Here is a 26,144-nt window from a genome sequence, read left to right on the forward strand (position 1 = left end):
TATTTCTCTGCTCACCCACAGTACATGATCACATGGTCAGAAAAAATGGGATAGTTTCTCTTACCTAGATGTAGGCTGACACTTTTTTTTTTTTTAAAGCAAGGAAAACCTGTCTTTTAATAAATGAGAAAATAATACTGTATAACCTAATTATAAACATAACACTTTAAAAAGGTGCTAACATTATTTTTCCCCAAAAGGAAATATTGGGTGATTTATTAAGTTATACACAGGAAGATGTTAGACATATTTTGAGCACTTAGTTTTTCCTTTCAAGTCAGTGCACATAAGAGAATCCTCAAAGAGACTAGTGCTTCTGGGGCTGAATTTAACACTATTTAAGGGAAAAAAATCTTAGCCAGGGGACATAGCTGTTAACATCATGATTTGTAAAGCCTTAAATGTGTAATAGGGTCTGACTGTTTCAAGGAAAACATATTTTGTTTCTAGGTAACGTTTCAAGTCTGATTATGAACAAATGCTACAAAATCGATCTGTAATGAGAAATACTGTAATGTCACAAAGCATTATTTATATGCTTAATGTGACTGAAAGCACTAATTGCTAGGAGCCAAAATCTGTCCAAGCAAAACATGAACATACATTTTGTACCTCTTGTCTCCTAGCAGGTTTGTGAATGAATTCAAAGGTAACAAAAATGTAGTTAGAAAGTCAGCACCACCTGGAGGTCTTTTCACCTGCCTGGGTTACTGTGGTTGTCTCTCGTTAGCAACGGCACAAGTCCTGTCTGCTCGGAAGTGCCTGGCAAATGGCTGCTACATGGCGACCGTTAGCTCAGCTCTGAAACACTGTGGAGTGAATGGCAGGCCAGATTTTTTTTTAAGTCTTTCTAGATTTAGTCTGCCACCTTTATAATAAAAACCCACTTCCTCCAAATACGTGCACCCAGATTTGGCTCTCTTGGTGGTATTAAAACTTGAGTTCGATTGACATGAACTTGGGGGGTCTATGCAAAGAGTCTGTCAATACTTTTGATTCTGGTCAGCTGTGGGGTCCAGGGCTGGGGCCACCCACAATTCTATGAGCTCTAAGTAGCTGTAATTTTCCTCCTAAAAGAGAAAACAGCATCTGATTCCCCACAGAAGCACATGAAATGAAATGAGTGTCAGGACTGGTTACTTTCCCACCTTGAAATTTGTGCAGTGGGAACATATAAGGTTCCTTTTCTCCTTTGATAAATACAAATAGCTGTGTACCAGGCCCTATGCCAAGTACATACATTTTTCACATAACCTTCACAACACCCCTGTGAAGTTGTTGGTACCTATAAGAAAGATAGGAAGCTGGCTTATGCTGTGGTAACAAACAGCGTTGCCATCTCAGTGGTTTAAAGCAACAGTTTAATTTTTGCCTTTGTAGTCTGCTGTAGTTCTGGGCAATTGACCATGGCAGCTGCAGTTTGGGGGCTCAGCTGTGTGTCTCCCCATCCACCCATGTCCACTGGAGAATTAAACACCGGCAAGCAATGTGGTCACTTCTGAAAGTGACGCCTGTCTCTCATGCTCACTTGCATTGGTCAAAGCAAGTCACATGGCCACATCTAACATCCGAGGAGCAGGAAACACATCCTACCATTGCCCGGAGGGTAGGTTGAAAACCTTGGTGAGTAGCACTCCTGTGGTAACTGGACTATTTTTCCCGTTTTACAGGTGAGAGAACTCTAAAGGGAAACAATGCCCAAAGTTATAGAACTCATAAGTTAGGTGACTATGTAATTGATTGTCCAGACCACAGTATCTTCGCCAGAGAAGGGGGGGCAGTACTAATCAGTACCTCCCCGAATCCTGGGCTGCCTGCCCAATTTGGGATTTGGAGACCCACCCTGCTCCTCTTCCCACTGGGTTCTTCCTCATGGGTTGAGGAGTTAGTGGGTTGAGGGTTTGCTGACTCAGAGCCAGGAACTTTGCTTTTATATCATGCTCCAAGTTTCTGTAGCATCCCAAAATTCCCTGCCAAAATAACTCTAAACCTCCTCCAGAGACAGTGTGTGAGCCCCCAGGTAGATTTCCAAAGGGCGGGCAAAGCCACAGATGGGCACACACCCAGGCCCAAAGGGCCCAGTGGGCAGCAGTGACTCAGTTTGAACATGCAGCTTGGGGTGTCCACACACGCGTACATAGAGCCCCTTGGTAGGAAAAAACGGTGGGGTGACTCACAGACCATTCTGTATTTTTACTCTCACCCAAGCCCACAGTATTAGGGGGGAGCCTGCCATGATGCTGGACAAGCAGCCCCGTCCTGGGCATAGTGGTTCCCCTGTTTAGGAGTGGCACACCCAGGATACAAACCCAGGAGGGCCCTGCCATGTTGCCTCCAATTTAAGAACCTCTTGGTAAAACTACCACTAGTGTTACTACAATTTTAAAACTCCATGGCAATGTATGATGTAATTTGAAAATTCGGGACCTCTGGGGTGAGATGCAGAGTTGGTGGCATGAAAAGACGGGCCCCATAGCCTGGTGGGATGCGAGTTCTAGCGCCTGCCTCACTGGAGTCCTGTGACCGAGGCAGGCCACCTTCCTGCAGAAGAGCCTGTTCTCCCCGTACAGTGGGGAGAATAACAGTAATAATAATAATTAATAATAATACTCAACTCTCGGAGCAGCTCCGAAGACGAGGTGCAATCATGCACATGCACGAATTTCAAGGTCCGAAACATGAGACATAGATTAAAGGAGTTCTCCTTCACGGCATTTCTGAGCAGTTCAGATGCCAGAGGTCAGACAAATCAATGCCTACAAACACTAGGCTGCTGGCGAATAGTCTTCGTGAGTTTCAGAATTATTGTGTGAAGTGTTTCTAAAAACCTTAAAATCGATCTATCACTAGGTGAACTTGAATGGATTAGATGGCAAAGGAATAGCTTTTAACTTTGTCTTTTATCCTGATGACTGCGTTCTAAAGCTATTTATATGTGGCAGGGATTTGGAATTAAATTCAGAAAAAGTGGATCAAGAGTCTCCGGGTCTTCAAAAAAGATTCAGGAATCCAACTGGAAAAGGTCACTCAGGGTCAAGTTTCCAGGGGAGGAAACTGAGGCCCGGAGAGATTGAACCTGCAGCTTTCCCTGCCCCAGGGCCCGGGCAGAGGGGACTAGTCTCCTTCCCCAACCCCAGTTGTTCTCTTTAAAGCCTCAATGTTCTCACCTGAAAAATGACGACGTAAGGGTTATGTAAGGTAACGATCGTAAAGCACTTAGTGTAGTGAGTGCTCAATAAATAGTAACCCTTTTTATTATTATACCAAAGTCGGGGCCGCGTGTGTTTCGGCCTCAAAGATTCTGTTTACTTGCCCTGACGTTCAAACTTCAGTGCATGGCATTAGTGACGGATGGAGGTTTTCGATGTATCAGAAAACTGTCAACGGTGTATTTGTTGTTTTAAATACATAAAAGAAAGGTGTGTTGTTTTTTTTTTTCAAAAAAAGTCACATCTTTAAAAAAAGAATTCATGTGGTTATTAACTGTAAGAAGCTGGGGACACTTCATGAGTCACATCAGATTAGTGATTGAAAAGCACAGGAAATAGGTGGCCCTGCCGCTCAGGTGTTGGAGGTTAAAATGAATGTCGAGAGCTCGCCCAGGTGGACTTGAGAGTCCAAGGGACTCACTGGCTGAACCTCTTTAGGCCAATTTACTTCCACTCTGCAAACCTCTGCTTCTCTTCTGTAAAGGAAGTAGGCGGGGCACTTTCCTCACTGGGCGGCTGTGAGGGAGCAGGGAAGGCCCTGCCTTTGCAAAAGCACTTCGCTCTGGGCCTGAGGCAAGGAGAGGCTTCATCAGTGGTGCTAGATGACACTGTTATAAAAAACTTTTCAGACATTGCCAGCAACTTTAAGGGTAAAAATACAGGCTAAGGAATGAAAAGAAATCATAGAAAGAATAATCTAAACTTTATTCTCCGACCGGCGCAATTCCACGGACAGACAAGTCACATGGAAGCTAGCGTCATCAGCCACAGCAGGCCCCTCCCAAAGTCTTCGGGAAGGCCTGTTGGCTGGTGGCTGGATTCACAAAAACAAGGACGGAGGATCCCGTGATACAGGCCAAAGCATCAAACTGTGTCAGCTTGGGGTGACCAAAGAAAAAGACGTCACTGAGGTCACGGTGGTCTACTGTTGCCGGCTCCTGGGTGGGCTTAGGAGGAAACGGCAAGGCGATAGTGCACGCTGGAGTGGCCCACTTTCACCACGGCCAGAGCGGCCACTGGGACCTGCGGGAAGCCAACAGGTGAGTGGAAGGTGCACTGATTGTCCACCATGAACCCCACCATGGGGCACGTCGGCAAGCCGGTTTTCAGGCCACAGTACCTGGAAGGTTGAATCGATGCTTATTCCAGTCAGGGGCAGGCTCCCTCCCAGCCCAATGACTGCGTCTCAGCAGCATCAACGGCGAGAGCCTGGAATCTGAGCCCAGCCCAGGCAGCCACTCGCCGGGTTACCTCGGGCAAGTTACTTAACTTCCTCTTGCTTCCATTTTCACAACAATATAATGTTCACAACTGTAGTACTACCTCATAGATTGTGAGAATTAAACGATGACTATAATACAATATTCCATTTAATATACGAACAGTTCCTAGACATAGTAAGTTCTCGTAAACATCGGCTCTTATTAATAGTATTGTGTCCAACTTGTCGTTGCTTCTTATCATGAAAAGCTGGGTACTTTTGTGTTACTTGAGGGGAAAAAAAACCTTGATTTGTTAGAGATGGTTATTGTCTCTTATCTCTGCTCCTGGCTCGTAATCTCTTTAGGGACAGGCGCTGTGTTTTGTTTATTTTTTAAGTTTGTTGACTAGACTTGAGATGGCACTGGAGGTAAGTGTGGGGGTTGAACAGAATCAGAAATGAAAAGCATGACGCCAAGTGACAGCCTCTCCCGATTCCTCCTCGCCAAAGCAGTCCATTCACAATGTAGACATTTTAATCAAATTGTCCTATCTTTTTTTTTTTTTTGAGAAAATTAAGATTCAATGTGAGCATTCACTACAAGGGAATGGTCCTGGGTTGCACAGAGGTTTGGCCAGAGTTGCTCCCGGAATCACTGCTCACAGAGGGGAACAGAAACAAGCTTCCAGTCTCTGCCCAGGGAGGGCACCGTGAGTGCCTGTGACCAGCCACCCTGGGTGTCCCCTGAGTCACCCATGGCAACATTAGATACATGCACTTACTGACATGGAAAGCTGTTGAGTGAAAAAGATCAGGTTGCAGAACAGAATCTGCCATTTGATCTCATTGGTTTTACACGAACGTGTTTGTTTATGTGCTTATTCCCCAGGAAAAAATCTTTGGAAGGATAGATTCCAAAATGATTTCAGTAGCTATCTAGCAGTGGAATTTGTTGTCTTTGTTTTGCTTACATGAACTTTCTAAAGTGAACATGCTTTGCCTACATCTTATTTGCCAAAACATCTTATTTGCCAAAATAAGAAAAAGCGTTATTTTTTAAATGTCTGACTATGAACTTCAGCTTTTTAAAAAGCACTGGAGAGAGGAGCAGGCTGGATGGACCTGGCTCTTTCTCCAGACCCTCAGGATCCTGCCTCTGGTTGCCCCGCCCTCTCTCCAGGTGCAGGGGGTTGTGGGGCCGGGCAGTGGGGGGACTTCCCGGTGAACGCCTGGAGAGGGGAAAGCGGAACAGGCAAGAAAAGCCTTGCCCTCCAGGGAAACTCCAAGATCCAGCGTGAACCAAATTCCCCTGTTTGCATTTGTCCTGCTGCTTTGTTGCTTTGCTCTCCTATTTCTCGACCATCACTTTCCTCATTCTTCTAGGGCACCACCAACAACAAAAAAGAGCACCTCCTCCCACCGAGAGAGCAGAATTTCTTGGGCTCCTTGTGCCCCTGAGCCCAGCCCGAGCACCTTTAAATAATTACGAAGCAGAGATACTTTTAAACAATGCCATCAATGAACGCCCGGCAGCCAGGGCCATGCTGGGTGCATTACATTTTGTATTCAGTTTTCAACAACACGAACCAGCAAAGCAGGTTTCATCTTTCCCATTTTCCTAAAGAGGAAATAAGTGGAAAGGCCGAACACCTTTCCCAGGGATGTGTGCGCAGTCAGCGGTGGGCCGGGCCCCAAATCCAGGCTCTCTGTGGCCGAAGTTTACATCCTGTCTTCCATGCCGACTTCCTAGATGGTGAAGCCAAAATCTACATTTTAGTCTAGTGGATGAATTGCATTTTCTTTACCTGTTTTTGTGCCTTTCAGAGTTATTTTCTTTAACTGCTAAATGACAGCTTATTCATGGTTGGACAATAGAGAATTCCTGATCGCAAGTTCATAACCTAATCTGATGTGGTTGGTGGTAACAATAGGGTACTCGGTGGGAATTTTTTCCATTGTTTCATCTTTAAGAGAGTTGTAATTTTTATCTGTACATACTCTAAAAAAATCAAGTAGTTGCTCAAGTCCTATTACAAACACAGTAATTCTCTAGCTGGTTATATCATTGGTTACACCATTGGTCAAAAGTTCTTAGAAGGAATTCATTCATTCAACAACCTCCACTGCACACCTGCTCGTTATAAGTTACTGAGGATACAACTTTGAATCAGAGAACTCCTGTCCTCAGGAGTTCCCAATTTTAGAGGGGTGGATGGTGGAATGTGTCAGCTCTTGTCCTCCTGATGGGGGAACTCAAGAGTTGAACATTTTTTTTAGCTTTAAGTTATAGTTAATAAGCTTAGTAATTAATGCATATAAAAACTGTTGTTCCAAGAACAGGGATGGCCAGGACTCCAAGATCCCCACAAGCAATTAAACTACCTTTGTGTCCCAGAAGGACTGCAAACAATTAAGATGGTATCTGAGCCACTGTGTTCCAGGGAGGGAGGGCTGCAGTCCAGGACACAGATAAAGAATCTTGGGCCAGCGGATGAAAGGATGCTAGGAAAATCACAGGACTGATTAACCTGTCCCCTGATCTACTTTTTCTCCAAATTCTAAACCCCTTACCTACATTCTCCTCCTTATAAAAAAGGGATGGTTTGAGATGAGATGTAAGATGGTCTTTTAGGGTACATAACATGCCATGTTCTCAGATCGCAGGCCATCTGAATAGAGCGCCCATACAACTTCAATGTTTGTCCCTACTTATTTGTTCCGGTGGTGGCAGGCAGCATGAAGACCATCGTTTCCAGTTTCACTGCTTTTGGCAAGAAGAAGGTGTTAGTCATGATCTTTTCTGGTTCCTATTCCCCTTTTTGCTTCTTCTTCTCCTCCTTTCCTCTTTTCCTCAACACTCGTTCATTGTGTACCTCCTGTGTTACAAGGATGTGCCAGGCACAGAAGAGAGAGCAATGAACAAGCTAGACAAGAGAGTTCCTGCCCTTGTGGAGCCTGGGTCTAGAAGGGGGTGCATTCACAATGTGGTACGGTGAGTGCTACGCCGGGGGAAGCCCAGGGCTCTGCAGGCTCAAAGGAGGAGGCCTGACTTGATCTAGGGTATCTGGGAAGACCCGAGGAAGTGACAGCTGAGCTGAGGCACGAAGACAATGTAGGGACTCCCCAAGTGAATAGTATGGGGAAGAGTCTTCCAGGAGGAGGAATAGCAATGTGAGGGCTCAGAGATCAGATAGCAGGGCACATCCTAGAGATAACAGAAGCCCCAGATGGCTGGCATTTAATGGCCAGAGAGGCAGAAGCTGGACTAGGGAGGGTCTGGTTAAGGAATTTGCATTTTATCCTGAGGCAATGGGAAGGCACTGAGTGGATTGTGTGCAGGGGAGAGGAAAGATCAAATAAAATGAGCATTGTGAGTTAGAACTGAATGATGGGTTAGACAGAGATAATACTGTGTGCTGGACAATATTTAGGCAACTACATAGTCCTGGCAAAGAAGACTTGGACTAGGGTGGTGACCGCAGAGATGGAGGACCCTGGATGGAATGGAGATTTCTGCATGGGCTCTGAAGACCAACTGAAATCAAGGAGACAGAAGAGCCCAGATGTCTCCCAGTCTAGGCGACTTACTGATTTCATTTGTGGAGAGAGGGAATGTGGAGGAGAGGCTTGCGGTGAAAGTGAGGAAAGCAAGGAGCTCCATTTTAAACCAGTTGAAGTGAGGGGCCTGTGAGATTCTAAGAGGTGCACAGTGGAGATAGTAACACACATCACTCACTTAGCCCTGCGCTGCATCCCGGGCCTTCCGTTAAGTGCACAAACTGGACTAACTTGCTGGAAGGCATTCGGATACCTGGTCTGGTAGTCAGAAAGATGTTTGAGCTGGAGACAGGGGTTGAGAGATGGACTTTGATCTCAAATCAGGGTGTAGGCAGGTAAAGTAAGGGATGGAAGCCAGCTGGTGTGGTGGGCCTGTGGTCAGTGGAAAGCAAATGCCCAGTCTGACCCCAGACACATTCAGACTTATATATAATACTGGGCAGACTAAAATACTGGACAGACTAAAATACTGAGCAGACTAAATATGTGTAGTTTGTTTTTCTGGCCCCTAGTTTATGACCTCTGGGGAAGATGGCAAATAAATGGTGGGAGAGGGAGAGATCACCTAGAGAGAATATGGGAGGAGGTAAGCTTGAGCCCAGGTTTACAGCCTTAGAAATAAAAAAGTAGCTTTGAACAAGTTCTCAATTAATGATTTCTTAGAGCTCAACAGGTAACTGATATAAAGTGTCTGGTTCTGATGCCACCCAATCATCACATGAGCTGGATGCCTACCTCCCATGCTTTCTTATCCCTGATTCCCTGACGTAGTAAACTTCAGAACACAGAGATGCGAGAGTGGGAGGACCCTTTGGGGATCATGTCGTATGGGGGCTCTCCAACACTGGTGTGGCTCCTGGGAACCTGGGACACCCCCAGATCCTCTGTATCCTCCCAGACCTCCTGAATCAATCTGCAAGGAGAGGCCCAGGCCTCCTCAGCTTCACCAGCTCCCAAGTGATGCCAAGGCACACACGTGCCATAAGAGTTGCTCTTCTAGACCTATCCCTTCGGATAAGGAAAAGCCCAGACAGATGAAGTAAGCTAGAAAGGGGCAGAGTCTCTCTACACTCCAGCCCCTTTAGCTGGGTCCATTAATCTCCCCACCCCCAGATTCAGCTCCTGCCCAGACTTGGAGATCAATAAATCTCTGGGGCATTCACGGCTAAGATTTAGATCAGATGCTCATGATCCTACCCTGATTCTCTACCCAACTCCAACAGCTGAGTTCAGTTTTACCTTATTACCCCCTGCTTCCACGCTCCCACCTTCTTCCTTCCATAACTAGGTTCTGCCTCAACCCCTATCCGGAGGCCTTACTGTGGTGCCTCCCCAGGCCCCGGGGGCCTCTGGAGCAGGAGGTAGTGCACACATGAGTGACACAGTGCCTCAGGGTCTGTGTGAGGACCCAGCCCTGCTGCTTCCTGAGGTCTGCAGGTAGGACAGCAGTGGTCATGTGGCACAGAGATACCTTTCAGAGGGCTGAAACTATTTTCGTCACTCTCTATAAACAGCATAGAATGGACCACAGCTTGTGGTCAGTTACCTGGAATATGAGGGCAGGATTCTGGCAAGCAGTCCATTCCTACACTCCCCCAAACTAAGAATAAGTATTAGCTTGGCCACATGACCACCACACGACTGTGCTGAATCCTCCAAGGAGTGTCCCAGGGCAGCTGAAGGGAAGCCCAGGCCTTGGGTGTTGCCACAAGGAGGCCCTGCCCGGGTGGTGCTAGTTGGTTATGTGGTTAGTTGGAGAAATACATAACTTAGAAATACAGACCTGGGAGAAAATGCCTGAAGCATGAGCATGTATAAAGCTAAAAGATTTAAATGACGAAACTTACTTAGGGGTGTATTCTGTGTGTCTTTATATAAATGATTTTTCTTCAGTCAAGCCCATTTAGATATGGCCTTTATAGAATGACTATGGCCTACCAGGCACAGGAAGGCTAATTGACATCAACTGCATGCGAATTCCCATGCCAGCCCTTTTTATTAATGTACGAACCTTGGCCTGCAGTACAGAATACTGGTTGAGACCTAGAGTCATTCGACCAGGGTTTGAATCGTGGCCCTGCTGCTGTGTGACATCAATGAGTCCCTCAATTTCTCAGAGCTTCAGTGTTTCTACTCTCCAGAGATCATAACACAGGCTTCATAGGATTTTTATAACCTTTGAATAAGGCGATGCATAGTTCACATGTCCTGGCTGATTGCTGGAACTGAAACATTTTTGTTGTTATTGGTGTTGGTTTGTTTGTTGGACTTTGTAAACAGTTTTGGCCTCTAGGGGCTGAGATTTACATGTGTCTTGGGTCAAACGCTTCCTTTATTTTGAGGAGGCCTCTTGCATCAGGACCCTAGGAACCAACCGGATTGGGGACACTGGGCATCTCACAATCCCAGTGAGATCCCCAGTGCCCTGATCTCACTGGGCTCTCACAAGGGGAGTGTTGTTGATAAAGGCCATTGCATTGTTCCTTCAGGAGGTTTTGAGGTCAGTGGACATGAGGACTGGGTGAGCAAAGCAAGGGGAAAGGACAGGACGGATGCGGCCTGGTGACAGTTACACTTCAGGAACTTTAAGGAGTTGGTGAGCGAGGCTTTGAAGACTCTTGAGGCAGAGGCCTCAGCAACTGAGCCAGAGAAAGTTTTAGCCTATGTAATTTGCATAGTAAATATAGAATTTATTACATGTGTACTGCATTGTCATGATAAGCAGCCATTTGCTCAAGAGGTACAGTGGAGGTTTGCTTGGTCTTTTTGTGGCAACGATGCAAGTTTACCAATTTGTAGAGCTTAGACCCCCTCAACAGAAACTGGGAAATCCATCTAGACTTCACCTTAAGTTTTACCAACTTAACCATATCACTGGGTTTGCCACTGGGGACACGGCGATGATAGGTTCTCTAATCAAAGAGAGACAATAATGGATATGTCGATACAAGCTGAGAGTAAGTGCTGTACAGGAGAGGGATGTGGCTGTGTGAGATGCTGTAACAAAAGAGTGTGACCCAGATGGGGGCAGGTAGGAGCGGAGAGTTTCTGAGGAGTTGAAAGCAGGCCAGGGAGGCCCTGCAGGGGGACGGCAGGACAGCCGGGAGGCTGGGCCTGATCCGGAGTAAATTGGATTGTCGTGTAACGGTGTGGGAAGCCACTGTGGGGGTTTAGAGGGGAGGCAGAGTCATGATCAAGTTTGCATCTCACGATTAGCCCGCTAGGGGGTGAAGAATGGTGAAGGCCAGAGTGGATGCAGAGACACCATTCAGGAGACTACTGAGAGATGAGAACAGGGCTGGCTGGCAGCAATGGGATCAGAAGCTGTGACTTCCAGGGACATTCAAGGAGGGGCTCAAAAGACTGACACCTGGGCCTTCCTGGCTGACTAATTTCCACCTCTCAAAGGTTCATGTTTCACAGTAACACCACCTATGACAAAAGCAGGGGACTCCACCAACTGCTTGTAGTTTCTGAGGCTGTTGATGAAACCTCAGGTTCCTCACTGTCACATTACACTCTCCGGGTTGATCTCTGCCTCAATTACCTGCCCCTCAGCATGGCTACGCCAGTGATCGTGTCCCACTTTCTATCTGAGTAGAATTGTAGGCCTGGATCTTTCAAGTATTTCAGGAAGTATATAATTCCAAACCTAAGAGAAATACCCACATAGACAAATACACTTACAAGTAAAACTTTTAAGCTGTTTTACTTCCCAAAGGAGTGGGAGGCAGGTAAGATGAAAATAGGAAGACGTGGTTTCTGACAACCTCATCTTTGGGCAACTGTGACTTGAAGAATGCTGAGGTTCTCCTTTGGTTCATTTTATGGGTTTTTAAAGGGGGTATTTTGGCTTTATTTTAAAGGACAAATGATATTCTAAGTGACAAGAAAAATTTCTTAGAATTCAACCAACCAAGATGTGAAGTGGAGACAATATCTAAATAAGCCTTCCCCCCACGCTCTGTTTATCTCGCCTTACCACTTACTTCCAAACGAGGTTGCCTTTCACCAGATATAAGAAGCTAATATCATAGGCTGACAATAGCCACATAGAAAAATGCCCACACCCTGCTGGCTGCAGATCACTGCTATTGCAATTTTCACAGCACATGCATTAGGTCCCCAAACTGAGCAAACCTGATGAAAATCATCTGCAGTCAGAGCAGAACGATTTCTTTGCAACAGTGTTCTTGTAAGTAGTTCGTTCTGGTGAGTGTCAAAATGACAAGAGAATCCAACATGTCTCAAGAGGCACAGCATATAACAAGCAGAATCTCCAAATCTGTGTTTAGGAGCCAAACAATAGAGGGTCTGATGAAGACTTCAAGACTAAAAACGTGAAGGACATGAAACACATCCATTAAAACATTTTGAACAAAAATGAGAAGACCGTGACATTATGCTTGATTAATGGGAAAACACAGTCCAAGGGTGACTGTGAGAAACGATCTGATTTTCTCGGACATCCGGAAGCAGAGTCGGCCGTTAGAGACAGCTCTGAGAGCAAGAGCAGAGCAGAGAGGAGCTTGGGCCCTGCACACCAGCGACCTCACACCGCTGAGCTTTGTGCTTGTACTGCAGTTATTGTTCGCTGAGGGAGAGACTTCAAGGAGAGCATCTCTAACAAGTGACTGTTAGATCTTCCAAGAGTCAAAATTATGCAGTCCAGGGACAGAGTGGCCATTCTGGGCCTGCCGAGAAAAGGTGAGCCTGGAGGTTGAAGACAGTGGGCGATGCCCCCACCCCCACAGCATTCTGTGGGGTCCCTAAAACCCACCATCTTGCAGTCGGCCAAGGAAAATTCCAGGAGACCAAGGAGCAGCAATTTAAAAACCTATTTTAAAAAATCAAGCCAGTAGCAGGAAACACCTAAACAGAGAACAACTTAGGCACCAAATACACCAGAGGGCTTTCTATCTTGAGAAGATATATTCAGAGGAGACAGAATGGAAGAGAAGTTGTTTTGCTTTTTTCTTATTCACCATAATGGGATGTTGAAAGCTGAAAGGACTCAGACCTTCTGGCCCAGAAAGGGTCACAGAAGAAGGAAAGATGTCCCCCAGCTCACAGGGTCCCGAATCACCCCATGCACATGGGTGGCTCTACAAGTTTCGTCATTTGTCTCTTCATAATTAAGTTTATTGTATAATTAACACATGCACATTGTAGAAAAGTAGGAAATAGGGATAAGAAAAAGAAAAAAACTTATTTCCTAACTCAGAAATAACCAGAATTAACATTTTGGCACATATCTTTCTAGACTTCTTTAGAAAAAGACATTTTTGTCTTGTTCTGAATGAAACCGGGATGGTTATTGTAACTTACTCTCTTCAGTCAGTTATATCTCAGAAACTTGTTTCCATGCTAATAAGTATGTTTATTAATATTTTTAATGACTGCCAAGTACGCCCTTGTATGGACGTAACATTTATTTAATCAACCCCTGGGCAATTAAAAAAAAACTTTTTTGCTATGAAATTCTTTTGCAAACTTACTGAAAAGTCCGCAAGGACAGTAAAAGGAGCCCTGCGTGTCTTTTGTGCAGAGTCATCCATTTTTAACATTTTCTCACCTGTGCTTTGTGACTAGCTTTTATTACTTCTGAACTCCTTGGAGGAGGTTATACGTATCATGCCACTTTTCCCTAAATATCTCAGGGTGTATTTTCTAAAAACAAGGACAGTCGCCTCCATAACCACAGTAGAGTTATCAAGTTCAAGGAAATTAACATTGAGCTAATATTTTTATCTAATCTATAGTTTATATTGCAAGTTTACCAGTTGTTTCAATAAGATGTTTTATTTAGGAAGGAAGGAAGGAAGGAAGGAAGGAAGGAAGGAAGGAAGGAAGGAAGGAAGGAAGGAAGGAAGGAAGGAAGGAAGGGAAAGGAAAAAGAAAAGAAAAGAAAAGAAAAAGAAACTTCTTTTTTCTGGTTCAGAATCACGCATTACATTCAGTCATCATCTTTTCATCTGGAATCGTCCTTTAGTCTGTCTGAATCTTGATGACATTGGCATTTTTAGTGAATACAGGCCTCCTATGGTATAGCATGTCCCTGAATTTGGGTCTGTCTGATGACTCTTCCTGGTTGGATTAAGGTTACGAATTTTTGCTGAAATGCTGGGTAAGTTCTTGGGTGCCCTTCCCAAGCCCACCTCTACAGTGATGTCCATTTGCCCTTTATCAGTGATGTTAATTTTGACTATTTCATTCAAATTATTTATCATCCAGTTTTCCCTTTGTATAGTTTTCCCTCTTGTCTCTTTTTTTTTAATTGTGGCAAGATATACACAACACAAAATTACCAGTTTAACCACTTTTTCCAGTGGTAATACGTACATGCATACATGCATATACTCTATAGTTTTAGTTTCCTTTTAACAAGTAATGTGTAGAAAGGTACTAATGGTATCTTAGTTTTATCCTCAGAGGCTGTCCCTAATAAACTTTTCTTCTGCCTCTGATCTCCCAGTTTAGTACCCACCAATGATTCATGCCAAGACAAAATATTAAGTCCTTACAGTAACTCCGGCCCTTGGCCCCTTGCTTTTCCCTCATTGTGGAGACAAGGGTGGGAAGCTCTTATTGTCACTGACTCTGAATCCAGATCAGGAAATGCTAACTTGGATGATTTCCAAAAGCCATGTCTGCACCAAACTGCTAAAATTCTTCACAAAAATTGTTATCACTGGCCTGATAACATGTTTAGTTCTTCAAACAAGTCTTCATTCTCATCTGGGCCAGACTGTCTGCTGGATGTCGGGAAATAAAAATAGATGAAGCCAGGAGCATTCAAGGTCTTGATTCCCAGCAACTGTTGTCAGTTTTGGCTCAAATAAATTTTGATTAAAAATTTTTAAAAAATAGATGAGGCAACAGTGCCTTTTCTTGAGCTGTTTACATTTTAATGGGAGAGCTACAAATAGCACTTATAATACCATGTGATACAGACAAAATGACACCCTGGGCATGGAGGTAGACCAGAATACAGTGGAGACAGATGGAAGTAGCAAATCTCACAGCTGGAGTCAGGATGCATGGAGGTGAGTAATGGCAAGGGGTGTGTTTTTGTATATGTGCATGTGTGTCTGTGTGCTTATGTGTGTGTGTATGCACATGCATGTGTGTGTAGGGGAAGTCAGTGGGCAGGGAAGGAGTATGTTCCAGCAGGTAATATCAGGCAGGGAGCAATGGGAGATGAGGGGAGGCAGGGTCAGAGCATGGATGGCCTGGGTGCCAGACATAAAGCTTGGACTTGACCCTGTAGGATGACAAAATGTAAGCAGAAAATAACATGATCAACAAAATTGGCGGGCTCACCCTGGAGGCAGCAGCAAGGTCAGGTCTGAGGGGAGCAAGCCTGGAATCAGACCAGTTAGTGGAATATTGCCAGTTACTAAGATATTGCCACAGCCTATGTGAGAAGAGCCAGCCTGATCAGGACAGCGGAAGGAGGCATCTTTGGGAAGGGACAATAGATTCAAGAAAGATCTAGGAGGCACCTGAGTGTGGCGATGATGGTGAAGGAGGGATCAAGGTTGACTTCCAAATTTCCAACATTTCAGAGAAAAAAATAATGAACAATAATAGTTATCACAAGATAATCTGTATAACAACCTTGTCAGAAAGGTAGGGCTGTTATCCGGTGACTGGTAACAGGCCACACAACTATTCAATGGCACAGCAGACACACCAGGTTCATCCTAGCACATGTGCTAATAGATGGTATAAAATTATTCAAGCTTCTGGAATTGGAGAACCATATGTAAAAATACAGAAACTTGGATTCATACCTCACATCATATATAAAAACTAAAAATGGATGATGGATCAAAATTTAAGAGCTAAAACTTGCAAGATATTCAGAAGAAAAAACAAGAAAAAAATTGGTGGTTTTGAGTTTAGCAAAGATTTTCTTAAATAAGACACAAAAAGTAAAAGCTATCAAGAAAAAAATCAATAAATTGGACTTTATCAAAATAATACCTTTGGTTCTTCAAAACCCAGTATCACAAAAAATGAAAAGGCAAGCCACAGACTGACAGAAAATACTAGACAAGCCTGTTTAACAAAGGACTTAGATTTAGAATATATAAAGTACACTTACAAGTCAATAATTAAAACACACAACACAGCCCCGGCTGGTGTAGCTCAGTGGATTGAGCACAGGCCTGTGAACCAAAGGATCCTGCTTTGATTCCCAGTCAGGGCACATGCCTGGGACAGGGAGGCATGGCCAGTTCCCAGCAGGGGACGCACAAGAGGCAACCATACATTGATGTTTCTTTTTTTTTTTAAATTTTTATTTATTTATCTTTAGAAGGGAAGGGAAGAAGAGAAGAAGAGAAATGTCAATGTATGATTGCTTCTCATGTGTCCCCTGCTGGGAACTGGCCTGCAACCCAGGCATGTGCCCCAACTGGGAATCAAACCACGATCTTTTGGCTCACAGGCCCGTGCTCAATCCACTGAGCTACACCAGCCAGGGCTACACTGATGTTTCTTTCCCTCTCTCCTTCCCTTCCCTCTAAAGATAAATAAATAAGATCTTTTTAAAAATATGCTGTATCTTTAAAAACACACACACACACAACACCATTTGACAATGTGCGAAATATTTGAATAGACACTCCACCAAAGAAAACATGAATGACAATAAAAACATGAAAAGATGTTCAATATTATTAGTCATTAGACAAATGGTAGTTGAAACCACATTCAATATTATTAGTTATTAGACAAATAGTAGTTGAAACCACAATGAGATGCCCATTGCATACCTACTAGAATGGCTAGAATTAAAAAGATGGACTATACTAAGCATTGACAAGAATGTGAAGGATTAGAACACTCATAGACTGCTGATGGGAATGTAAAATGATATACCTATTTAGGAGAGTACTTTGGCAGTTTCCTGAAAAAAGTAAAAAATTCACCTATTATATGACCCAGCCATTCACTCTTGGGGATTTACCCAAGAGAGATGAAAGCGTATACCCTACAAAAGCTTGCATATAAATATTCATTGCAGCTTGATTTGTAATAACTGAAAATAACCCAATGGTCAGTCCATTAGTCCATAAACAACATACAGCACACACATACTATATAGAACACTACCCAGTAATGAAAAGGAACAAACACACAACAACGCAGATGGAACTCAAAGTAATTACGCTAAGTGAAAGAAGCCAGATCAAAAAAAGGACATGCTGTATGATTCCAGTTATAAAAATTTCCAAAATATGCAAACTAATCTATAATGAAAGAAGGCAGATCATGGTTACCTGGAGCTGGGAAGTGGGGGGGAGGCAGAGGGAGAGATTACAAAAGGGGCGTCAGGAAATTTTGCAGGAAGGCGGGTTGGTGTGAGGTTCATTGTCTTGATCAAGGTGATGGTTTCACAGGTATGTGTGCAAATATGTCAAAACTCATCCAATTGTGCACTTCAAAATATGTGCAGCTTATTTTACATCAGTTATACCTCAATAAAGCTATTCAAGAATAATGCAACAGAGAGAAACTCACCAATATCTTAGCAATAATATACCAATATATTAACAAAACCAGTCTCTGATGGTAGGATTATTAATGATGACTCTTTTCTTCATTATCTTTTTCTGAAATTTTCCAAATTTTCTGAAATAAGTATGTCAAAATCACAAAAGCTACTTTTTATAAAAACTATTTTGTGGGGGGGAAAAATTGCGTGTACAAAGAAATTTGGAGAAAACAGTCTATACTTAGAACCTTAAAGCCACAGGGTGAAAAAAAATCAAACACGTGACACTTTCAAACAACGAAAGACCCTCTGTTCTCTCAAAAGCCATGGCAGGCAAGAGGGGACTCTAAGAAGGTTCTCTAAGTTCCACAGGAACAAAAACATCGAAATCTAAAGCTACCGATGCAGAAGACAACATATTAACAAAATGCATCAGTGAGCTGGACTGTCCAGCTCATGTTTCTTTCTGATAAATTGGTGAAAAACAGGAGCAGGGAATAGGGAAAAGGAAAGACAATGCCAGCCAGAACTGGAGGTAAATTTTAACATGTCACAACCCATCATTTCTTGAGTTCACCCAGTAATATAAGGATTAAGGAATAATCCAACCTAATCAGCAAGGGACCCACATAGCAAATCCTTAAAAAGGATACATAATGCAGAGTAAAAGTCAGACCATGGAAAATGCTATTCCACATCTGACCAAATATAGTCAAATCTCAGTTTCAGTTTCTGCCTTTAGAAATGTTTGCTAAATCTGGCTGTACTGGGCTGAGGATTCACTCTGAATTTTTATTAGTAATAAAAGTAATAATTTTTAAAAAGCTTTCAGGGAACATATTTAACCTACTTAGATGATAAACCTTTTAAATCCCTCAGTGCATTATTTAGATAGCAAGTACTGAGACTTATGAAGTCATTTTTATTCATTTATTTAACAAAAAGACACTGTCAGCAATCGTGCCAGGCCTGAGGATATAAAGAAGCAAACGGAACTCAGGCTCTCTTAGAACTCTTAGTCAAAGGGCTAAGAAACCTGCAAACAGTTGTAACACAAGGTGTCAGTGGGTTGGGAGAATGAAAAAGAAGTTAGAGAAACTGACAGACAGCAGGTAACACTTGAGCAGGGTGTTGAAGGTTATGTAGGAGTTCTCTGCTTAGGAAAAGAGAGAGATTCTAAGTAGAGAGGAAAATATGAAGTGCAGAGGCACATGAAAAAGCTGGATTATTTGGTAAACAGTGACCACTTCAGTGAGGATTAATAGGATTCAACCATGACTAACGTGCTTCAATGGGTTGGATTCATCATCCCATGAACTAAAAGGTTGCCAGTTCAATCCTCAGTCAGGGCAGATGCCTGGGTTGCGGGCCAGGTCCCCGGTTCCGGGCGTGCAAGAAGCAACTGATGGATGTTTCTCTCACTCAAAGATGTTTTTCTCCCTCTCCTTCTCTTTCCTTTCCCCTTTCTAAAAATACTTAAATAAAATTGTTAAAAAAGAATAGGGTTCACCTGGAGGTGACAGGCCTTTACCCCATGCTGGAGAAGTTCAGTCTTCTTCTGAGAAGCAATGAGCTGTTGCGTGAGTGACAACTCCATTTTAACAAACATTAATTTATTTAAGGGAGAAAGATGGCTCTCTCTAGTAATCTCAAGGGCCTCACGCAGTCAGGACTAGAAAGGGGCTAGAACTGAGAACTGGAAAGCTAGAGGGACTCTCGCTTACCTCTCATTGTATTTTATTCCCTCTCCACGTCTATTTACCAGGATTCTTTCAGTCATAGGACACAAAAAAATTCAAAATAGTTCAAAACCAAAAGGGAATTCAGTGCCCTTCAAAGTTGGGAGGTCTAGGCACATGCTACTACATGGATGAATCTTGAAGGCATTTTGCTATGTGCCATAAGCTATTCACAAAAGGAAAAACTATGTATGATTCCACTTATTTATAGAGCTTAGAGTTATCAGACTCATAGAGACAGAAAGCAGAGCGCTCATTGTCAGTGGCTATGGGAGGGAAGGGTGGAATGCTGTTTAACAGTTTCAATTTGGGAAGGTGAAAGATTCTGGTGCTGAATGATGGTAATGGCTGCACAATACTGTGGATGTACTTAATGCCATTGTAGTGTACCCTTAAAATGGCTAACATGGTACATTTTATGTTATGTTAGTTTTTTAACAAGTGAGAAGTCTAACAAGTGAGTAAATACAACCACAGGCATTGAAAGATGCAGGGGTCTAGGGACACTATCAAGTTCCTGTCACCATTTCATTCTACTTTCTTCTATGTCAGCTTCATTTCCAACACAACTGTCTTTAGTCGGAGGTAAACATGGCCACTCTTATCTTAAATCATCAATAGAGCTAACAATCACAACTAAAGGAAGCTTCTTGCCTCAAAGTTTCAGCTCAAGTTCATGCAATGACTGATTGGCTTGGTGTTGGGTAACAGACCTATTCCTGAACCAATCACTGTAGCCAGGGAGAACAGTACTCTAATTGGCCAAGCCTGGGTCATGTGTCCAACCCTGATCCAATCACTGTAGCCAGGAGGCCTGCGTTCTCTGGCAGGAGCCAGCCCCATCTGAACCACATGGACTGAGAATGGGGAGAAGAGTGATTTCCCAAACGGATACTAGGCAGTCAAAATGTCAATCACAGCTTCTTTCTTTGTAGACCAGCTTTCTGTCTTTTCCATCAGTATGACAGGAGAAATACTGTCACCCCCTGGTCAAGTTACACTTTCTCTCTGTTCAAGAACTTTTGGCTTCAATTCAAAATCCCTAGGAGAAGCTAACTAGTGCAGCTTGTCCAATTAACTGCGATGGCGAGGGTGGGGATAGTCTTAGGAATAATATGGCAGCTACAGGCCCATTTTTTGAATATATGGGTAAGTTGCAAGGGTTAATACAGCAAGCCAGATACTTCAAGAGGTATCTTTTACAGCAGATAATGGGAAACTTCTTCAGGAAAGTGGTGTGAACAGACTGTATAAAAATAATGCTGGCAAAAGGACTAATCATTGGGCTGTTGCGGAAAGATGACTCTGAAATTTCTGTCTTGGGAGAATGAAAAGACGGTGATATCATCCACCAGTAATGAAACTAGAAAAGTGATGCTTGATGTGGATTTAGAAAGAAAAGGCAGATGAGGTGAAGCAGGTGAGATTGCACATGGAGGGCATGGGGCACGGGCAGAGAAGAGAGCAGAGGAAAAAGACCTGCATTTAAGGGGCTGTGGCAGATGCCCTCAGAGACCTCAGGGGTCACATCTGCTCAACACTCCGTTTCTAATGCACCAGTGACATCCTACTGAAACTCACCTTCAGGGCTTGCTTTCAGGCTGAGCTTGGTGCAGGCCAGAAATGCCAGGGTTCATAACCCTCAGCCAATGACACATGGGAGTTGGAGGGTAACTATCTTAGCTCCCTTGCCATTAGGTGGGACAACTCAAACACGTCTCACACCATCTCACGGAGGCCCCAGTGGGATGGAGCCCACACTGCCAAGGGTGGCAACCTCCTCAGTCATAGGCTCTACTCTTGCTTCTTTCACTTCCTTGTCTCACTGCTCTACTCCTCTACTGACGTGTCCTAAGATCTCCTGCCAAAGAGACCACCTACACTCAGACTCCTGTTTCAAGGTCTGTGACAGGGGCACACAAAGAAGGAAGCTCCAGGAAGAATGACACTAAAAGGTTCTGGGGGTAAGAAGAAAACCAGGAAGTGATGATTTCCTGGTAGCAAGAAAGGAGAGAATTAAAGAGGAAGTAGGACTCCACTGGAAATATTTGAGTGGTGAGTCATATACCCTTGAAAGTCAGATAAAGTGCTTCTCAGATAAGGTCAAGTTCAAAGAGTTCATCATCACCAAGCCCTTATTATATGAAATGTTAAAGGGACCTATCTAAGAAAAAGGAGTTAAAAAATATGAACAGTGAAAGGACAGCAAACTCACAGTTATTAACAACCACACCTAAAACAAAAGCAAACTAAGTAGACAGCTAGATCAGGAGTGGAACCATAGAAATGAAGATCACTTGGAGGGTTAGCAACAGGGGAGTGGGAGGAGGAGAAGGGGGGAGAAGGTACAGAGAATAAGTAGCATAGACGGTAGGTAGAAAATAGACAGGAGGAGGGCAAGAATAGTATGGGAAATGTAGAAGCTAAAGAACTTGTGACACATGGACATGAACTAAAGGGGGGAAATGGGGGCTAAGGGGTGCAGGATGGAGGGGAATGAAGGGGGAAATGGGACAACTGTAATGGCATAATCAATAAAACATATTTTTAAAAAAGAGAAAGTAATAAAATTCCAAATGCAGACATATCAAGTTCCCAGACTTTTCATCAATCTAGCAAGGGCTTTCCCAGGTATTTCGTGTTCAGGAAGACTATTTAGAAAAAAATAAGCCAAATTCATAATCTCCTAAAAAGGAAACCCTGAAGGCCCAGAACAAATCACCTCTGGTGCCTGCAGAAACAGGGGGTCTTACCGCAAAACTGAGCTTTAACGGCCCTGTTTAGCGCTCTCGTGTGCGTCCCACACGGGAAAGTGTAATGCAAGTGGTCCACTTTCCCTCCATGGATAATTGATTCACTGAAGGCCTTGATTAATGCTCTCCTCCCCCCCACCCATATTTATTCCCCTCACCTTGTAATTTAGTAGTCCCCACCCACCATGACTCTGGGCAGGCCTTGTACTTCCTTTGGCTAATAGAATACAGTAGAGTGACACTGTGCACATTCCAAGCATAGGCTTCGAGAGGACTTGCAGTGCTCCTGCTTGCTCTCTTAGGTCCTTCCTCTGCCGTGAGAACAAGCGCAGGCTAGCCTGTTGGAGGGTGAGACCACATGGAACAGAGCCGAGTTGCCCCAGTTGTCCCAGCTAAAGCCCAGATGTATGAGAAAGTTCAGCCAAGATCAATAAAGACAACTACCTAACCACAGGTGTAGGAGTGAGCCCAGCTGTGATTAAAGCAACTATCTAGGAAAGATCAAAGATTCATGAGCAAAAGTTAACCAATATTATTTTCACTGCATTGTTACATAGCAAGAGCTAACCGCGACACAAGCTTCTTGCCCATCAATGCTCAGTTCTTTGCCAGGACTGGAAACCTGTTCTTTTGCACACCTGGGAGGTAAGTCAAGTTTCTTAGGGACCAAGATAAAAAAGTCGAGGTGAAGTTGTCTTGGAGTTGAAGAGAAAGGGGAAACAAGAAGCAGAACGGACTAATGCTTATTAAGTACCTATCCTCTGCAAGATGCCTGGCATGTTATTATCTCACTTATACTCAAAAGTACCCAGAAGGAAGTATTATTATCTTTGTAACCAGAAAGGCTCTCACACCATAGAATGCTCTGCTGGAAGCAACGGCTGGGCGCCACCATCACTATTCCACCCCCCAGGTGACATTATTTCTTGGCCTGCTGCTCTGTGGGTCAGGAAGTAACTCTATGCTTGTATGAGTCCCATCAACTTGGAGGGGATCCCCTAGCAGAGCTGATGCTGCCGGAGGCCTTTCGGCTCTTTTAGGTTGACTTAAAACTCCCTTTGCCAGTCACACATGCAACTCCTGCCAAAGCCACTGGATGGGCCTGGAGTGGACTAAAGTAACAGCTGCCTGGAGACCCTACCCACTTCTCCCCTTTGATTCCCAGGCTCTGGGATGCGGCCTGACACTGGCTCCTCAGGGAGAATTCTCTTTCAAGGGGCCTGCTCTCTTCCTTTGCTATGAAAATAAAGTAATAGACTCATCATTCTTAACTCTTTACTACATTTTAGTATGATCTACACCCTCAAGGCTATTTGTATCTATCACATCTAGTGCACAGCAAGGATACTATTCAATGGTATACGGTGCTGAGCAGCTCTTCCCAACTCTGCACCCAATGGCATTAGTTAGTACTTGAACAAACTGGCCATGACGGGAGTGTTTATATCATGGGAATCAGCAAACACTGCAAGTTTATTGTTTTTATTTACTCATTAATGTATTGTTTTATTGGTTTCTTGTTTTATCAACAGGGAAGGTAGGGAAGCAAACTTCTCCTGCAAAAGGCCAGGGAGTAGATCTTTTACACTTTGTGGGCCATAAGGCATCTATCACAGCCATTCAACTCTGCTCTTGCAGCACAAAAGCAGTCACAGATGATACATAAATGAATGGGCACCGCAGTGACGGAACAAACTTCATTTACAAAAATAGGCAGGAGGCCAGATTTAGCCCAAGAGCCTTAGACTGTTGGTCCCTGGGCTAAAGACTTGAGAACATGTGAATAATGCAAATTAAATTTGAAAGTGCATCAGGTCTATAGTGTGACTTCCACAAAAATTTGAAGAACTAGTCTTCCAGTATTCAAAAACTATCCTTTTTTAGCTCACAACATACTTCTTACTCATAACCATGAACAAAAATGCCAACCAACCTTCATGCCAAAACTATATTTGTATGTCATTTGCAACTAAAGTTAGCTAGCTAGGGATGGAAGAATTAAGCTCAGGATTAATGGGAGCATTCTGTGAGAACCAACTGCCTAAATGGAATTTATAATAAAGAAGATAGTATATTTTATTATAATTTTTAAAGTGTGCACCAAGCATCTTTTTATCAGTAGAATTTATAATGTATATATGTATATTCTGGTTGTTAAAAACACTTACCTGTACATGACTCAAAAAGCACCTAGTCCTGATATAAACATGAGATACAAACAGATCCAGGGGAGGGAACCAAATATCACAGCTCAGTGTAACTACATTTCCTTGCAGGCCTGTCTGGGGATGCTGGTACATCTCCATTTCATAGATGAGAAAACTGAGGCTGGTCCAGCATCACAAAGCTCGTGAATGACAGCATAAGCCCAAACATGAGTCTACTGGACTCCGAAGCCCATCCTTAGAGACTGCCTCTTTAGAAACCAACTGTTTGGTTCTGAAAAACACGGGGAAGTCGTAAATGAGAATCGGTTTGGAAATGTGCTAGAGGAGACTTGGAGAAATTCCAGTCTTCACCCAGGTAAAGCAAAGGCAGGCCTACGGGAAGGAGAAGGGATGCTTTGCTAGGGGTCCATGCATAGATACAGATTTTAGATGTGGCTGAGAGTAAACATTTGGTCACAGAGGTAGAGACGGGGGACTTTTTGTGTCAGGGCTGCAATAGTAAGCACATTTCATCTCATCGATGATGGTTTTGCACTGATGAAATTGTGAGTGCAAGCACCTATAATCCGATTAGGTGGTTTTGTTATGGGCAATGGGGCATGCTTTCCAAGCGGTGTCCAGCCAGAGCCTGGCAGCAGGTGCTGGGCCGTGGCTCGGAGTGATGCTAGTGGGTGGTCAGGAACACTGCGCTTGTGCTGATGTTGTGGCCGGGGAGGGAGGAAGGAAGAGAAGTGGGCCTCGGAGCTCCTGCCTGTCTTCTGGAAGGACATGAGCAAGAGAAAACAGAACATCGCTGTGGTGGCGTCACTCCTGCAAAAGGCCTTTTGTGGCCTCCAGAGGCTGAATGGCCCTGGCTGGGAGAGGACACCACAGGGACCTGAACCATGCCTTCCCCCAGCACCTGACTAAGGGAAACCGAGTCCCCGTTTTCCTCCAGGCTCTTCCAGTTACAAGTGATAGAAAGTTCACAAAGTTTGGGCAGAAAAGGTATATATTTTCTTGTGGAATTAGTGCTTTTATTTTTAATTACAGTTTACATTCAGAATTATATTTTTTGTATTAGTGTGAGGTATACTGCATAATGGTTAGACAATCATGCACTTTACAAAGTGTTTCCTCGATATTTTCATACTCACATGGCGCCATGCATACTGATTACAATACTATTGACTGTATCTCTTTTACATCCCTGTGATTATTTTGTAATCATTAATCTGTACTTCATCTAGATGGAAAGGAGAATTTACTGACTCCTGCAACCGGGGAGTTTTCAAGCGTGGCCTCGGGACACTAAGATTGATACAGTTTTCTCAAAAATTAGCTCAGTCCTGGTTCATTTCTAACTCTGCTTCTCTTTGCTCTGGCAGACACTTCCACCTACAACAATTAGGAGGCGTGACTGAGAGAACTCAAGGCTACTTCGCTGCTCCAAGAGGGAGGGAGCTCCAGCCTGCAGATATCAGAATATAAATCCTCATTGGTTCACCCTTTGCTCCAATCAGTAAGGCCAGGCAGATGGATATTGTGATTGCCCAGGCCTGCTGTCTACCTAATTGGTAGCTTCTCCAGAACCACAAAGAAGAAAAGGGCACTGCCCACTGAGTAACGGAGTATTGTTATGCAAGGGAGGGAAGGAATGCTAGACAAATAAAAGCGGAAGTCCCTTGATTAGCAGAATTTCCAGGGGATTCTTAGGCCCAGAATCATTACTAACATCAAGGCTGTAATTATTAGGAGGCCATTGCCTCAGTGCCTTGACAGGGCAGGGAGGGAAGCAGACAATAGTCCCTGGATGCCAAGCATGCGAGGGACTGTGCTTGTTGGTACACACGCCACCTCTTCTGATTTTTGTATCTATGTCATCCAGGTTTTACAGATGAGGACAGAGAGGATAAGAAGGTTATGTAATGGCCCAAAGTCACACAGCTCGTAAGTAAATGGAGGCACATCTCCTCCGGCAATGAGGAAGGTGCTCCTTTCTGGTCTCCTCCCTCAGCAGGCCTCCCCGTCA

At 43.8% G+C, this 26,144-nt stretch overlaps 1 long non-coding RNA gene across 1 annotated transcript in view; it reads right to left on the bottom strand.

Moving 5' to 3' along the window:
• Positions 1-6,075: 6,075 nt before the first annotated feature.
• Positions 6,076-26,144, bottom strand: part of LOC119036440 (uncharacterized) — a 110,066-nt gene continuing 89,997 nt past the window's right edge. The window contains exon 3 of the long non-coding RNA XR_005079992.2: positions 6,076-6,156. This is a non-coding gene — a long non-coding RNA (uncharacterized LOC119036440). The remainder of the gene's footprint in view (positions 6,157-26,144) is intronic.

This window comes from Artibeus jamaicensis, unplaced genomic scaffold, assembly GCF_021234435.1.
Source record: "Artibeus jamaicensis isolate MK-2021 breed Jamaican fruit bat unplaced genomic scaffold, CSHL_Jam_final contig_797, whole genome shotgun sequence".
Lineage (NCBI taxonomy): Eukaryota > Metazoa > Chordata > Mammalia > Chiroptera > Phyllostomidae > Artibeus > Artibeus jamaicensis.